At 37.6% G+C, this 15,720-nt stretch overlaps 1 non-coding gene across 1 annotated transcript; it reads right to left on the bottom strand.

Annotated features, from left to right (window-relative positions):
* Positions 1 to 15,178: 15,178 nt before the first annotated feature.
* LOC141669682 (small nucleolar RNA R71) lies at positions 15,179 to 15,285 on the bottom strand. The gene has a single exon (XR_012553950.1). It is a non-coding gene; the product is annotated as a small nucleolar RNA R71 (small nucleolar RNA).
* Positions 15,286 to 15,720: the final 435 nt, after the last annotated feature.

Below are 15,720 nucleotides of genomic sequence, written 5' to 3'. Positions count from 1 at the left end.
AGGACATTCTTGACTTCTGGCCGCCCTGGCTCACACTCACACTCATTGGCCGCTTAAACCCAGTGTTCCTTCCTGGTAGGGACACTGCTCCTCGATTAAATCTAGTTGGGAAGCTCCTTCCTGCGGAACCTCCACCCATGCTCATACTTTTCCTCTTTATTCCTTTCTTCTCTCTTTCCTTCTGCATCTGTTCACTTCCGACTTCTACAATCGTTGCCTTTTGCACCAGAGTGGCATAGTCCGTAAGCTCAAGGATTGCCACCCTATTCTGAATCCATGGTTTCAGTCCCTGCTGAAACCTCCTAGCTTTCTTTTCCTCGGTGCTCACAAACTTTGGCACAAACCTTGATAACTCAGTAAATTTTGCTTCGTATTCTGCTACAGACAAGTTATTCTGCTTTAGCTCCAAGAACTTGAGCTCCATCTGGTTTTCCATAAACCTCGGGAAATACTTTCCCAGAAACAACTGACTAAATCTCTCCCAGGTTATTATAGCATCTGTCTCCATATTTTTCTTGGCCTCCCACCAGTAGTTAGCTTCTCCTTTCAGAAGGTAGGTAGCAAATACAGTTTTCTGTGCCTCATCGATACTCAAAATCTCAAAAGATTTCTCCATTTCCTTTAACCATGCCCTTGCCTCAACTGGGTCGGCTGATCCGTGGAACTCAGGGGGCTTAAGGGACTTAAAAGCCCTGAAAGAGTTTGCCACTGCATTGTTACTTCCTTGAGGGGGTGGGTTGGGTTGACGTTCCAAATTCTGTCTTAGGAGTTGCATAAACTGACCCATGGGATCCATGCCTGGGTTTGGTACTGGTTGCTCAACCTCGGTTTCTCCTTCCTCAGCCTCTATCTCAAATCCCTCAACATCATATGTTTCCTCTTCTTCTTCATACAGGGAGTCATCCTGTTCCACATAATCCTCATCTTCCTCTTCACTGTGTTCTTGGTTTCTATTGTCCTGATTATGGCTTCCCTGGTCCTCAGACCCAGGGTTCGCCCTAGTTCCAATCTTTCTTGGCGGCATGATTCTGATAATAATAAAAACAATTATTGGGAAAATTCAACGTTAGGTCACAATCATATACAACATTGTGCCTTGCACAGCTCTTATAATGGGGAGAACGTATATCGCAATTCTATTATTTTAAGAAAGTTCTAATACGAAGTGCAGTAATAATAATGATAAAAACAGTGATCCCGTCACTATGGAACTGAACCGAAAGGAAACAAATATATACATAATGCGAGAAATACATAGTTTGATCTGGTCAAAAGTACAACAGTGCTACAGTCATCTGTCCCAAAAGTGATACACAAGAGTCTATCTGTCTAGTCAGAAAAAGGGATGCTATATACAAGTCAACTATCCCGGAAAATTGGCTCTTACTAAGGCCTCGGCTAACTAGACAACTAGACTATTCCATCATCAATCCTGAATCACACACCGGAGCGGGTCAGCTCCCAAACCCTTTCCATCGCACGACGGAAGATATAGTCAGCCTGCCGCCTGGAGATCCTACCATGCCTGTCCCTCTGGAGAGATCTGAGTCTCGCTCGGGACGTGAGCTCTATCCCCGTAAGCTCCCTCCTCAAGGATCGGGGTATAGAAGCCCTGGTCTCATAAGCTCGGGTACGCCTACCCGCCCTCTCTGCATCCAACTCCCTCCTGGCCTCATCCAGTCGGGCCTCGGCAACAGCCACTCGGGTCCTCAAAACATCCTGAACATATCCATGAGCTAACGAAGACTGCCTGTGGGCAGGGTCAAGAGGTGGTGAATCCGGAGCTGCTGAGGGTGCCTCCTCGGTCTGCCTAGGCTCGGAAGTATGGGTCTTTGAGCTGTCATCATCAGGAATCCAAGATAGTGGTGGAGGGGTAGGGGCTCTGACCACCGGAAGTGTGGGTAAAGGGATACCAGCATACACTACCATAGGTCCAACACGCTCCTCAGCTACTGGGACCTCATCCGGGTCCTCCTCATCTGAAATAGCAATGACCTCCGTCTCTGACTCCTCTGAGGGGTCCTCCTCATCCTCCTCCATCTCAGGCTCCTCCTGATCCTCAACATCTAGCAGTGCCTCATCATGCTCACGCTCGAACATCTCAGGGTCCTCCATCTCAGGCGCCTACACATTAAACGAGCTAAGTTACTATCATGATACTTATAAGGGTTCCCGTAAGGGTTTTAACTGTCAGCACTACTTTAAGTAGTCCGACCATGAACTTGGCAAGAGTTCTTATTATCTTTGTGAGTTTATTATTATATCGTCGCATCATCTCTGAGGTTTATAACGCTTAGCTCTGATACCATTTCTGTAACACCCCCAGATCCGGGGTCGGGGATCCGGGTTGTCACGGTCTTTCTTTCCACAATATCACTTCACTCAATTAATAATAAATAACCTCATACTGTGACCCCACACTAACACACACCACAACCCGTTATAGTCTCAGAGATGAAATTGAAATAAGTACAAGTCTTTGAATCCACAATTTAAAATTATTACAACCCAAAATGATTACTTGATAATTTACAGTTAATTGCCATTATCTGCCACAAGTTATAATTATACATAATTTGATTCTCAAAAGTAGATGGTCTAAACTACAATGGATCTACCTCTGCAGCTATAGCAGCTACAACATCAGCGGGAAGACGCGGGACGCTTCCCACGCGCTTGCGCTGGGTCTGCTGGAGTCTGGCCATCTCTCCTAACTGTTGTTGTGTGATGAAGAAATAAAGCAAGAGTGAGCCTTACAGCTCGCAAGATAATATGTATAGTGATAACAATAATATAAGTATCTAAATGGATACTTGATAGCATCCCTATCATATGCAAGATAATTACTTACTAGATATAAGTAAAACAAGGAATGAAGTTACCAATACTTCACCACACTTATATCATATATAAAGCTACTTGAACTGCCACCGTTCAAAGTATTATAGGTTTTAAGAAAACATCCCATAGATGAGACCACAAGTTAAGACTTGAATAGATTCAATCTTTGAAAGATTATTGAATGAAAAAGTTATGAGATACTTTATTTAGTCCCGGTATATATATATCCACATATATATACCCCTTTAAACATTTCCTGAAACCTCTGTTATGTAAAGTATGAACAGAGTTTGAAACATCCAATGAATTTTGGAAAGGAAAAGATTTTTGGCATAAACCCGATATCTCGCTGATCAGGCAAAGATACCAATAAGTAACCTTTTCTACTGTAGACGGATGAATTCCTCACCGGTCATCACCCTGGCCGCATTAGGACCTCGCGCTCGACCGTACCCCGGCCCCTCACGCGTTGATGGACTGCCACCCAGCCACTTACACAATAATAGACCGTACCCCGGCCTGTCGCTTATGCCGACTCAATCAAATGGACTTACTTCCCGAACATTGGGCAAGTAATCAAATTGTTTTCTCAAAACAGCAACCTCGTTGCGAATATAAAATACACCACAGAGCCGGATTCCCCAGGTTTTGAGCGAGTATTTAAATCCCCTTAAAAGGAAGATCTTAAATATAAAAAAAAAAGAGTTTTGGGATCCGCTCTGACTTTTAAAAATCATTTTGAAGACTCGAAAACACTTTAAAGAGTGTTTGGAGTAAAGCTGATTTAATGAAGTAAATCAGTCCCCTGAATATTTAGAAAATGACTGAATATTATTATTTAAATAATATTCCCATAAAGAATAGTCTTTATAAAAATAATTGAAGTAGAAGTATTAAAATTTATACTTGAAACGAGTATTAAATAACCAAAGATATACTTATATGAAAGTATTATCTTTATTTGAATAAGCGAAAATAAGTTTGATTATTGACACCTTATTCTTTAATAAAATAAAGAATATACCTCAACAAATAATCGGAGTCATAGATCCTCAAATGAATATTCAAATAATATTCATTAAATAATATAAACTGAGTCATAAGCCCTCGAATGAATATTCAAATAATATTCAGATAAATAAATAAAAGGAGTCATACGCCTTCGAATAATATTCGAAATAATATTCAATAATAAAATAAAGGAGTCATAAGTCCTCGAATGAATATTCAAAATAATATTCAATAATAAAATAAAGTTAAAGTTATCGAATAAACCTTATTCGATTAATAGTTTTAAAAACTATATCCATATATATATATATATAAATAAATATATATATATATATATAATATACTCGGGAACATCGACTCCCGGTTTAGAAATATGTTCACCTTTTATCCCCTATACTAAGGGTATACGCAACTACTTGCTTATTTCTAGCATAGGTATTATGCAACTATAAGCATTGAAATCAACAGATAGATAACCAGATTACGAAACAGACATGCATATATACCATATTAGCATGCTCCAATATATCGCAAAATTTGCTAAAAACAATCATGCAATATCACAAGATAATGCATATACATATATTTACATCACAACAACAGTATAACGGGTAGAAAACTTGCCTGAGCGACTTGGGGGTGAGAAAGGCTCGGGACGAGTCTGATAACCTATAAACAACAAGTAAGTTGGAATTAAACCAAAATCACTTGTAATTCTATGATTTAACTAACTTAGACTCTAATGCTAGTTTTGCGCTCACCGATTCGCTTAAGTCACTCGGGTACCCTCGGCTCCACCATTTTTAATAATTTAACCTTTACGAGTTTTAAAGCGATTCCTTCGCGAATGACTTACCAACTGCCTAACACACTTACCATAAATGTTTCATACATTAATTCACCCTTTTTGGTCTTTAACCTACATTCCAAAGTAAGGCGAGGGAAAAAGTTTCATCCGCGAAACGCCGTTACTTGAAACGGTCGTTTCTCCTAAACCGTAAATCGGAATCGGACGAACTACATATCAAAACGAAGCTCGTAACATGAGCTATCTAAACATGGCAGTGGTCACAATCTAGCAGGGGGTTCTCGGGTCCTAATGCTATGCACAAAAACAGTCCAAAGAAAATCGGACGTTACGACGGCTATGTTTACGTGATTTCCAAATTTTAACCCATTCACAAACAACCCAAATCAACCTCAAATCCAACATACAACCATCCTCCATCCTTATCACATCATAACAACCCCAACCAATTCAATTTAACCATTCATACTTATGCTTAAACTTTACTTTAATCATTCTTAAGTTCTTTTAAATCAAAACCACAATAATTACCATTCCATTCACTACCATACCAAATCTCAAACTCTAAATCATAACAACAAGATACAATATAAACCCACTACTCAAAATCACCTTATAATATATATGAACCTAGGGTTTGGAAATGGTATACCTTCCTTGAAGTGGTGGGTGGAGCTAGGAAGCCTTAAGAAGCTTTGAGAAGCCTTAGGAAAGCTTGGATCTTCAAGAAAAACAAGAAAAAGTTCAAGTTAAAAACTTGAAAACACTATTCATTGTCTTCTTCCTTGATTAAATGAAGAAGTTAGAGAAAGAATTAATGGCTTAAACTCATGATATAGCCATAACTAAGCATAAAGATGATTAGGGAATTTTCTTACCAATTTAGGATGCTTGGATCTTGATTTTTGAAAAATCTAGCCTTTAAAAGTGTAAAAAGCCGAGAGCTAATATGAAGAACAAATGCCTTGGTTGTTTTTGATTTTTGATGAAATGATTTTGCTAGCTTGGTTGGCTTGATTTGTATTTGATTTAGTAAATTACTACCTTGCCCTTGAATTTGTGTGGTCCTTATTCAACCACACCTCCTTCCTTCCCATGTCATGCTTACCTCATCCTCATGATGTCATCCTTCCTTCCTTGTCTTCTTTCTATTGGTTGGATGACATCATTCCCACTAATCCCTTTGATTAACTTCCTAATCGTTTGCCTAATGACCGCTGATCTGTTATACGGTTCGCTTAACTTTCATTCTCGTTTATCGTTTGAAGGATCATACCCGGGATCTTATTACTTAGGTTCTCTTAACCTTTCTCAATACATTATATTCCTTTTTATGATCCTCTAATATAATCCTTAAATTTAAATCCTTTTTATCCTGTTACCTTATACTCAATTCTCTCCGTATCTTGTGGATTTCCGGGAAAAACCAAAGTGTTCGGAATTGGATTCTGACGATATTTACATACACTTATATACTTCATAGAGTACTAATAAAATCCCAGAATATCCATAACAGAACCCCTACATAGTGTGGCGTGAAAAGTTTTCTCATTCAGCTAAAACACTATTCACAAGGGTTACAAAAAGTTGAAAAATTTTGGGGTTATTACATATAGAGAACTTGACATCTCGATAAATATATTGGCTTATCGAGATCTCTAATCACTCTATAGATGTTTTGACTTATCGAAGTCTCTGAGTTCTCTATAAGAGAATTTGGCTTGTCGAGATCTCACATCTTCATATCTTCACTTTAACTTATCGATAAATCTGAGTTCTCTAGTGACAAATAGACTTATCGATATCTCAGAGTTCTCTAGTGAAAAAATGACTTGTCGATATCTCCAATTTCCATGTCTTTAATTTGGCTTGTCGATATCTCTGAGTTCTCCAGTAGCTTTTCCTGACTTGTCGATAAGTCATTATGGAGTTCTCGAATGACTTTTCTATAATACTTAATATGTGACTTGTAGAGATCTTGACTTAGAATATTTTTCCCTAAATAGATGTATTCAACTCCAAGCTTCTTCACAATTCTTCTGAGGCATGATCTTCTTGATCTTCTTCCAGATAGAATTCTTGTATATATTATATCAATATGCTTCAATATTTCACAAGATTTTCTAATAACAATCATGCACTTATCTCAAGTTAATGCATATATATATATATAATCATCACAACAACAGTATACGGGTAGAAAACTTGCATGAGCGATCTGGGGTGGAAATAGGTCTGGTGTGAATCTAGTAACCTATAATCAACATATAAGCCGAAATTAATCCACGGTCGCTTAAGAAACTAGACTTTATCCATTTATATCCTAACGCTCGCTTCTATGCTTAAGGATTCATATTAATCGCTCGTGTACCCCCAGCTCCGCCATTTATATAAAATTAACCATTAAACATTTTAAGGCGACTTTTTCGCGAGGGCTTTACCAACTGTCTAATACAATTTACAAAATTATTTCATATTCAAATTAGTCGTTCAAGGGCTTTAAACAAGGTCTCAAAATTTTGATTGACATATCAAAATGAAGCTTAAAACATAACCTATCTAAGCATGGAAATGGTAAGGTTTAACAGTTGAGGTTTCGAGGCTGAATGTTACTCACAAAACAGGGGATTGAAAAATTGGACATTATAACTTTATGTTTACTATGATTCCAAGATTTCAATCTTTGACATCCATTCAAGTAACAACCCAAACATCATAAACTCTAGTTTGTCTTGAAAACTATCTCCAGAACATCATATAATACTCAATTTTCATCAACTCAAGGTTTTCACCATTAAAAAATGCTTAATCATGGTTCGATGTAATTAATCTAAGCATACATGTACTAAAACATAAATATCATCAAACCCAATAATAAACATCAAGTTAAACTAAGAGGGATAGGTGATTATCCCTTCCTTGGATCCTTGAACACATTAACAAGAGCTTGTGATCCTTAAGAGAGCCTTGATCTATGTTTATCATGTTCAAACTTGCAAAAAAATTCAAGAAATAAGTTAGAACCTTCAGAGTTACTATAAGTATGCTTGAAAGAACTGGAAAAGTGAGGGTCTTACCTTGCTTATCTGGACGAGTCTTATGAACAAGAGTTTTAGGCCATCTCAATACCTTTCCAAAGAGCTATAATGCATAATATTTGAGTTAGAATCGAAGGAGATAGGGAAATTTTAAGTTGTTGGTCCTGCTTTGGCCGAGAGCAAATATGATGAAAAGGGGGAAAGAAGAAAAATGATTGCTTGCTTGGTCACTTGGTATTTATATGATGAATGGCTTGGTTAAGGATTAACCTTGGTTAATCAAGTGGTTAAAATACTTGTTTAAGAATGATTCTTGCAAAATATCTCTTAACTATGCTTACATCATCCTCACTATGTCACTTCCTTGTCATTTGTCAAACTCTTATGGCTTGATGACGTCACCTTGTTTCTAGTCCACTTGTTTAATTCCCTTGCTTCTTGTACAAGCTTGATTCTTGGTCGCTTATTTATTTTATGATTCCCTTAACTCTCGTTATCGTTGTTCGTTTGAGGGATCATATCCGGGATTTTATTACTTGATCTTCCCTAAACCTTTCTTAATATTTTATATTCCTTTAATGATCCTCTCTTATAATACTTGAATTGAAATCCTTTTAATCATGTTACCTTTTACTGAATTTTTTCGACATCTGCTGGATTTTCGAGAAAAACCAAACTGTTCGAATCCGAATTTTAACGACCTTTACATACACTCATTATTTTATGGAATACTAATACGATCTCAGAATTTCCACAACAGTACTCCTATATAGTATGGTCTGATAATTTTCCTTAATCAGCACAACAACAAAAAGTTATTATTCATAAGGATTACAAAAATTCCAAAATTGGAGTTATTACAGTCTCCCCGGAATTAGATAAAAAATAGTTGGGGATACTTTCCTTTAATTGCGCTTTCTAACTCTCAAGTCAATTTTCCCACATTGTGGTTCTACCACCAAACTCTGACTAGTTTGATAACCCTGTTCCTAAGCATTTGTTTCTTTTCGATCTATAACCCTTACCGGTTGCTCCATATAGGTCCAATCTGGTTGCATGTCTATATGCTCGTATTCCACTATGTGTTTGGAATTAGGATCATACTTTCTTAATTTTAATACAGGGAACAAGTTATGAACTTGCTGCAGGTTCAGGGGTAAAGATAGTTCATATGATAACTTCCCAATATGTTTTAATATCTCAAAAGGTCCAATGAATCTTTGACTTAGCTTTTCTTTCTTTCTGAACCTCATCAATCCTTTCTAAGGGAATACCTTTAACAACACTAGGTTCTCTACTTTATACTTATTGCCCTTCGGGCCAAACCGGCGTACTTCTCCAGTCGATCTTAGGATGCTACCAGCCGTCCTATGATTAGATCTACTATGTCCTTGGTCCTTTGGCCCACTGTTGGTTTGAGCATCTTGCGCTCTCCAACTTCATCTTGCTACAAGGGAGATTGCCATTGTCTTCCCTCAAGGGTCTCATAAGGCGACATCTCGATACTGACATATCATCTATCGTTGTAAGAAACTCAATCCGTGCTAAGTGACCATTCCAAACTTCTTTCAAGTCTATCGCATAGACACTCATCATTGCTTCTAGTGCTATAGCTTTTGCTTCTCAATACTCATTCTTTTCCAGTTCGTAAGCGTTACTATTTTCCATACATAACACTATTTTGGCTATACTTTTATTTACTGGCATTCTATAACCTTTTAATAATTACGCCAACCTTAGTATCATGAACACTTTTCGATTCCGGAGATAAACACATTTATACTACTCATTTCCTAGCCGCTTTTATCTTTCAAAGCTTGATCAATCATATAGAAGTAAAAGAATTTATTGAGAGATCACTATGATCATGAACACTTGTTACCTCACATAGTTAGTACATAAGGGGGCCAGCCTTTAGTACTTGACAAGCAATTAAACAATATGTGGTATCCTATTAGGCTTCTATCACACAGATAGATAGTCATTCGGCAATACCTCCCCTTCTGGAAGGGTTGTTCTTCTCGGTTTACATGAAAATGAAAAGAAGAGAAAAAGAAAGAATTTAAGAGAATTATATAAAAATATTTCCACAAAACATCTGACTTAGAGTCTACCTCTAAACTATAGAGGTTTATCACAGGAGAACGAAACATATATATATATATATATATGTATATATATATCAATATAAAGTATTATAACATCATATTTCACGTGCCTGAATATTTTTCTATTCCATCCATCATTTTATGGACCCATGCTCTTGCTCGAGCTTATAGACAATCACCTTTGAAACTCCCTGGACATTAAAATTGAATCTGGGATTTCATTCCAGACATCATCGTTACTAGACTTATGCGTTTGCACCACAACCTTCCTCGTGTAGTAATACGACTATCTGTCGATAAGAGGAATAAATATTTAATACGTAAATCATCAACTTAGTTAGTCTATCAATGATAACTTATATATTGCCATGACCCGATTAGTGGTACTCAATCTCAACATCCATTACAATACAACTCTCACGGTCGTTATTGCCTCATTAATCGCAAAATCGTTGTTGCATTACTATGGTCAGCCGCTGACCTACCGTAATCATTTATTTTCCTTGGAATCTTAATATCTAATCATACGGAGTCCATACTTGGTATCAAAATTTTCTAAGGAGGTAGCATAATCACCATATATGATTTATGTAAAACCTTTTTCGACTTGACGTTTATACGACATAAAGCAGATAAAATTGTAGAAGAGTTTCAATAAAAGAAACGATAGTAGATTAATACCATTATTAATCACATGTCATCAATAGGAGACTGGAAACTCAAGGGTTCATTTATCCTTTTTTGAACATGGTCCTGACTTATCTCAAGGTAGGACCTTCTAAGATGGGTAGCCCGCTCACAGTGATTAACATGAATTAAATATCCACCAACCTATTATTATGGTTGAGTATTGCACAATTATTAGAAGGAATGTCACACCATAATACAACCTTCACGGCTTGAATCAGCATTACTGTATTCTTTTGGTACGAGTGCCTATAATTGCTCTCTTACACTTAAAGTGTCATCCACCTCATTGGCCTTTCCTGATAGTAATAGTCCCTTACAATCAATGTCTTTTGAACCATTTTCAACTAAAATTTCTACCTCATTTCTAATCACTGCTTGTGTAAGAATGCTCTTCTTAAGTTCCGGTGAGAAAAAAATATCACCATTTTTCCATAAGTTATTGCCTAAGTCTTTAAATATGGACATCATCACGGATGACTCTCGATCATATTTACGACATCTCTTATCTTAGGTCCTTCTTTCCTTAGACAATTTTGACCTTCACTGGTTCGATCCATACCTCCTCATGGTTTAACACGTGCCCCACCTGGCATCATCATTATTATGTCATATTTCCTTTACCAAAATTTCTATTTGGAAAACTTAAATATTACCTCTCTTCTCCAAAATCTCGAGGGTTATCCTTAAATCTTTCCTTCTGTATTCCCTAGGTACAAGTTATATCAAGATACCATTTACTAATATTAGAACTATTATCTATATAGTTCTGAAAAGCTTCTCCACTGATCTTTAAAGGTTGTCGTTACCTTAATCCTTCCAATTCATACTGTCAAAACTCATAATGTCCCTATTAAGGGTAAAATGAACCTTTATGCATTTCCCTAGAGTTCATCTCAAGTTATCGAGGTTCTATCCTTAATTCCACCTTTAAAAAGGTACTTGCATCTTTCCATGGATAAATCAATTCATATATCCCTGATAAGGGTATCTTATTCAATTATTCTCACCTCGATAGTCTATACCTAGTTTCACAATAGCATCCTTATTCAAATAGGGGTCAATCCACGTGGCCTCCAAAAGATAACCATGGTTGTCCGCTTTTCTTGTTTAATTTGGTCATGATAGCAGGGATGTTCTGGAAGATATTGGTCGTGTTCAACGTGAAATTTTTAGTTCTATTACTCATTTTCCTCTGTTATTTATCTCAATAGTCATCTTAATGTTGGGATATCTTTTATACACGGCGTCTCCCTTTTGGGTATTAAGTCACAGGGGTTACATACACTTCACATCCTTGAAGGTCAACTTCCTTCATTCAATAACCTAAATTCTTGCTTTCTTGTCTCCCTAGTCCATCTGTGTTTCCTTATTAATCCATCAATCTATCTCAAAGTTTTATCGAATACTCCCAACTTAAAGGGGATTAATTATATGTATCACTTATGCCTTCAAACCTTGAATTTATCTCATGATCAGTCACCATCGCCCCGATGATGACATGCTTTTCTATCTTTATTTCTAGGGTTTCCTAGGGTTTCACATACCTAACTCCATTATTGTTCCTTAAATTTTATTTCCTTTATATGCATTTCCCTTTCAGTCTTTTGGTTTTCATTTCTATTACACTCATTTCATGAACCAACACAACATAAGCATCTATTTCAAACATCTCGTCATAAGTTTGACGACATTCACAACCTAGACTCATAATTCATTATACTCCTTCGCCTTTGGTCTGGCTTTAAAACTTCTACACAATCTATTTATCTTATCAAAATCTTTTATCAGCTCTCCCGAAGTCATTATCATCTTGAGCCTACCTTTCCTACTAAGGGCATCAGCCACCATATTGGCCTTCCATGGATGATAAAGAATCTCTCAATCATAATCCTTGATTATCTCCAACCATCTCCTTTGGCGCATGGTAAGCCACTTTTTCGTGAAAATGTAATTGAGGCTCTTATGGTCGACGTAATTCTCGTACTTCTCTCCATACAAGTAGTGCCTCAAAATTCTCAAGGCAAAAAGTATTGTCTTGATCTCAATATCATGGGTAGGATATCGAATTTCATATTTCCTTAATTTCCTGGACGCGTACGCGATTACCTTGTTGTGCTACATAAGCACGCACCCTAATCCCTTGTGTGAGACGTCACTATTAATCACAAAATCTCCTTTTCCATCCGAAAAGGCCAACACAGGGTCGTCGCCAATCTTTTCTTCATCTCTTGAAAGTCGTTCTCACATTTCTTTCTCATACCTTGGGAAGTACTTTCCCCGAAATAATTGACTGGACTTAACCAGTTTATTAAAACATCTTTCTCTATATCTTTCTTGGCCTCCCACCAGTTGTTTGTCTCTCCCTTTTTGGAAGGTAAGTGGAAAAATAGTCTTTTGCGCTTCATCAGTCATGTAGAATCTAAAATGATTCCTCTATTTCATTTAGTCAAGTTCTTACCTTGGTCGGGTCAGCTGTTCCGTGGAACTATGAGAGCTTAAACGACTAAAAGGCCCTGAAAGAATTTTCCACCATATTGATTCCTTAGGGTGGGGGTCGGGGATAATAGTCTAAGTTCTGTTTTGGCAGGTGATAAGTGGCATTTTATACCACTTAGAACGTCTTAAAATGGCTTAAATTGGTGTCTTGAAATCAAGTATTTTGTGTATTTGATGCGTTTTTCTAGTGTTTATGCATTTCAGGGTATTAGTTGTATTTCGGGGGAGGAATCATCAAGAATAAGCCTTGGCATGTGTTCACCATTGCGAGAGGAAAGGAACGGGCAGATTACGGCGAAGAAACGGAGCAAACTTGGATTTTTTCCAGTAGAGGCATGCGCGCCCGCGCAGCTATGCTGAGCGGCCGCGCAGGGTCGGGAATTTTGCTGAATTATTTTAGACTTCTACTTCTGTTTGGCTTCCAACTTCTATGTAATCTGAGTTTTATGGGACTATTATATAAGTAGATTTGAGACGTTTTCACAGGGGGATTGGAAAAAAAGAAGATTGTGTTTTACGCAAGAAGCGAAGGAGATAAGGAAGAAGACCGATTTAGCACACCGCAACGAAGAGGAAGCATATTTTCTTGTGATTCTTGTTTCGTTGTAACGTTGGATGCTAGTTTTCTTGCTTTGAATTATTTACTCTTGTGACGTACTCTGTTTTAATATAATTAGTTTAGTTATTATTTTCTTGTGTTTGTTTATCATGATTTCATATGAACCCATGATGGCGATAAGTTCTATTATGGGCTAATCGTGATCATGGGGTTGCAACGGATTTATTATGGAATTCTTTAGTTAATTGTTTAATACTTTAGTGTGTGATGATTGTTTGATATCTAGTATTGGTTGTGCGTATTCGTCTTATGTGCGTCGCGAACATATAAGATAGGGTGTTAATCTCTTGTGAAGCGACGGTGGATCTTGAGATTTAGAACTTGCCATGCTAGCATAGGTTCATGTACGTTGTGCATGATTAGTGGGTAACTCTAATAGTTTTATTTGCCCTATGTAATCAAAAAGAATAACTTGTGCTTAAATCATTGTGTTGTCAATTTCTGTAGACATATGGGAACTCAACATAATTGATGACTATTCAACTTCTATCTTAATTGTGGATGCTTGGTAGAATGGTATTAGTACAATGAAAGTTGGCTTTTATCAGTTTCGTGTTATTCGATTAATATCATCACTGTCACATGCTAAAGGTAATAACAATGGCTATAGAAGGAAGTAATAATGAAGTTGTGATCTCATGAGTGTTTATTATTGATAAATTGAAGTGTTAGTTAAGTGGTTAATTAAGTCGTTAATTATAGTTAATATTTAATCAACAATTTTAAGTGTTATTATCTTAACATTGAGAAGTAATCATACATTGGTGAGTGAGTTTAATTAAACAATAATTTAGTCTGAGTCTCTGAGGGAACGAACTAGAAAGTATTCTATATTACTTGCGAACGCGTATACTTGCGTGAATATTAGCGCGTGTTTTCGCCCTAACAAGTTTTTGGCGCCGCTGCCGGGGACTCGGCGTATTTGTTTAGTTTATGTACTTACCATCATTGGTCATTAGGACTCAGTGATTAGGACGTAGTAGTTACTTATTTTTTTTCTTCTTTTTTTTCGGTTGTGTTTCAGGTACTTTAGCAAGCGTTTATGCAAACTCGTTCTCGTGCTCGCAAGAGGACTTTAGATACAGCTGAGGAGACAGACGAAGTTCTTGATATTCCGGAGAAGTTAGATTTTGAGGATTCGGATTCAGGAACTGAGCAGAAAGAACCAGTAAACATGGGAGATCGTATTGTTCAAGCTGATCCAGCTCTTATGGATTTTTCTCGGCCTAAAATTGATGACATTCAGTAAAGCATCCTTCATCCGGCTATTCAAGCTAACACCTTTGAAATCAAGCCGGGCACTATTCAGATGGTGCAGAATTCTGTTTCTTTTGGAGGAACGGCAACTGAAGACCCCAACATGCACATAAGGAATTTTGTCGAGATCTGCAGCACTTTTAAGTATAATGGCGTGACTGATGAGGCTATCAAGTTGAGGCTTTTCGCATTCTCACTAAGGGACAAGGCTAAAGACTGGTTACATTCTGAACCAGCTGGGTCCATCACTACGTGGCAAGATCTTGCGCAAAAGTTTCTGGTGAAGTTTTATCCGATGGCAAAGACTGCTGCTATGAGGAGTGCTCTTACTCAGTTTGCGCAGCAACCTACGGAGTCTATGTGTGAGGCTTGGGAACGCTACAAGGAAATGTTGAGAAAATTTCCACATCATGAAATGCCGGATTGGATGGTGATCACTGGTTTCTATAATGGTTTGGGGGCTCAATCTCAGCCCATGCTCGATGCAGCAGCTGGAGGCGCCTTATGGGCTAAAAGCTATACTGAGGCGTATAATCTTATAGAGACGATGGCTGCAAATGAGCATCAAAACCCAACTCAGAGGATGACGTCAGGCAAGGTAGCAGGTATTCTGGAAGTTGATGCAGCCACCGCTATTGGAGCCCAGCTCCAAGCGCTATCAATGAAGGTTGATTCTTTGGCTACGTATGGAGTTAATCAAATAGCTATGGTTTGTGAGCTTTGTGCAGGTTCTCATGCTACGGATCAGTGTTCTCTTGTCAACGAATCTGTTCAGTATGTGAATAATTATCAGCGACAACAGCAGCTTGTGCCAGCAACCTATCATCCTAACAACAGAAATCATCCAAATTT

Source organism: Apium graveolens, chromosome 6 (genome assembly GCF_009905375.1).
Source record: "Apium graveolens cultivar Ventura chromosome 6, ASM990537v1, whole genome shotgun sequence".
Taxonomy (NCBI): Eukaryota; Viridiplantae; Streptophyta; class Magnoliopsida; order Apiales; family Apiaceae; genus Apium; species Apium graveolens.
Note: the sequence above shows the minus strand (reverse complement) of the source record. Positions and strands in the feature narration are given on the sequence as shown.